A 2,715-nucleotide genomic window follows, 5' to 3' on the forward strand; every position below is an offset into this window, starting at 1 on the left:
TGTTATCAAAATAGAAATATGAAATCCGTTTGTGCTAAAGTAGGAAACAATTTTCTCTCGGAAAAGCGAAGCTTTTTCTTATAATCCGCTGTTAATAGTGGAGTGTGGTAAATGGGCCTACATTTCTTGTGGGAATCTTCGTGAATTATCATTACAATGTTTTTAGGACCGAAAACATTTTGTATTTTTTTACCGTTCGTTTCTTTTCTTACAGAAAATTAATATTTATTTTTCCAAGCGAGAGAATAACTTGTCCTTACATCCTTCGCAGTTTATTTTCGAATGTATTGTTCTTCGGTGTATTATCTATTATTATGTTTTAATTCTGAATGTATATAAACCTGGGGAGAGATAAATAACTTCATTTCATAATATTTGTGACTAGATATGATATTTATTAAGTAAGTAGTTAAAGGTATAATTATAATGCTATTTTAAAATAAAGGTTTTTTCTAACTTTTTTATTTCTTAATTTCAGCTTTATTAAATAGCACCCCTAGAAGTTTTGTAAATGGTAGCTAGAAATTAATACCCTAAAACCTTAAGTAATCTGGATAACTAAATAAATAAACCATTGTTATAAAGGTACTATAATCATAGCTTTCGGAATTTAAGCGGCTTAAAATTTCCCAAGAACAGCCCACACTAACATTTTAGTAGCTTAATAGCAGCGGTTAGGTTATTAAGGACGTAGAAATTCTGTATTTATTTACTTAAGTTTTCACTTTGAAAGTTTCAAAAATTAATAAGTTAAGTTTAACGAATAATTTACACACGCGCGAAATCTTTTACTTATTTTAAATGCAACGAAAACGTCCAGTGCTAAGAGTTGCAAGTCAAAAAATGATGTTATATTTTTTTGCAAAGGCAAGCTCATATTAGTTGCCGGGTGCCGTCTGCTAACTGCGAAAAATGCTGGAACGCTTTGAGCGCTTTAATAAAATTAAGTTCATTTGGTTGCTTTTACTTTGACAAGAAATTAAGTTGTTATTAAAGTGTTAAGTTGTGTACAAATAAATATTGTAATATTTCTAGCGCTAACTAGGAACTCTTGTAACCCACTTCAGGGTCCTATATCAAAAACTCTTGATCAGGACGTATTAACGGTTCCATTGATTACACATTCTAGACAATACGTGACTGTATTCTCTCAAATGTATACGGGAAGAGTGCCACAACATACTAACTAAATACTGCGGAATCTTAAAAGTACTTTAGGATCGATTTTGCAACAAAAATTTACGACTGTCATTTGACAACCCCAAAAACAGTGTATTAATTTTACTCCACCACACAGTGTACTCAATATTTTCACCCAGGAAGTGTATTTGAATCAAGATTTAGTGCCTTAGAAAGTTAACACGCCATAATATCACGCAACGTCCCTTGTAATATTATAATTTGGAATATTATTGACTCCGTTTCTTTCCGAAACCAGCTCACTATGGCTGGGTTCCATATCTAACTACTACATCGCCTCCAACTCGACTTTTATAGTAACTTTATTCCGTTATAGTTTGGTTTGAATCGTGCGACACCAAAAGTTTTTCTTTAATAGCTGTCGGAAAATAGGTGGAATGAACTTGTGACTAGATATAGTTCTGTGACCTCAAAGCTACCACGAAGTTAGTTTCAGTTAGTAGTTATTTTCGGAACTTGTATAGTATTTTTATGATAGTACCTAACTATGAATAATTTATACGATTGACGCTTAAAGCATACAGCATTTTATAAACCTAATCCTAATAAGATTAATTTTCTTTCAAAAACTTTCATAAATTACATGCCAGGTCATAATAATACCTTGAAAATGGTATGAAATTGAGGAATAATGTACGGAAATAGTACTTAGTGAACGGAAAACTCGGTAAACTCTGACACGTATTCCAACGAATTAGTAAACTCCACGCCAAATTACCTGGCCGTCGACCAGACTAAGTTTGAGAGCGAGTCTAGCAGAAATGTGCACTGAACTTTATGTTCAATGTAATAATATTAATGTCAAACACCAGGGTACAGTCAGCGTCAAATAGTTCGTGACACCCAAAGTGGCTAAAAAGTAGATAGATAGGTAGATAGATAGGATAGATGGTAGAAAGACGTGTTACGTACGAACTTATTATACTTCAACACAAGGCTGAGTTGCACCACCTACCTTTCACCGTAACTATTACGATAACCGGTGCTTTTTGTATGGAGTTTGACAGATTTTTGACGTTTGACAAAGTTAAAGTAAGATGGTGCAACCCAGCCTAAGATTGACCTAAAGATTGTCCTAAACTCAACTCAGCCTTAAACTTTTTGACGGTGACTGTACAACACTGTGACTGTCATTTCTGGGCTTTTGATAAATTATTTTCACGTTATGCGTTGATAAATAAATACAAAGTTGTCAAAGAACATTTTTGTTAGGCTATCAATAACGTCTTTTTGTACAGCTCAAGGTTTTACATGACATTAGTGTTTACTGAAAGGCTTTTGTAAGCTTAGATTTATTTGTCACCCTGCCTATAGTTATTCCGAAACAAGGTTCAAACAAAAAAATGAACAAAAACAGTTTTCATAATTTTCACTCAGATAATCAGACCAATCTGGAAGTAACTAAGCACAACCGAGTTTCGTTTGGGCACAAATTATGTAAAGTAAGTTTTTTATCTTCAGAAAAAGGCAAACGAATAACAAGTTTATACAAATGAAAAGTATCAGGGTATTTTT

This window comes from Ostrinia furnacalis, unplaced genomic scaffold, assembly GCF_004193835.3.
Source record: "Ostrinia furnacalis isolate ACB-3 unplaced genomic scaffold, ASM419383v2 OfSCF5843, whole genome shotgun sequence".
NCBI lineage: Eukaryota > Metazoa > Arthropoda > Insecta > Lepidoptera > Crambidae > Ostrinia > Ostrinia furnacalis.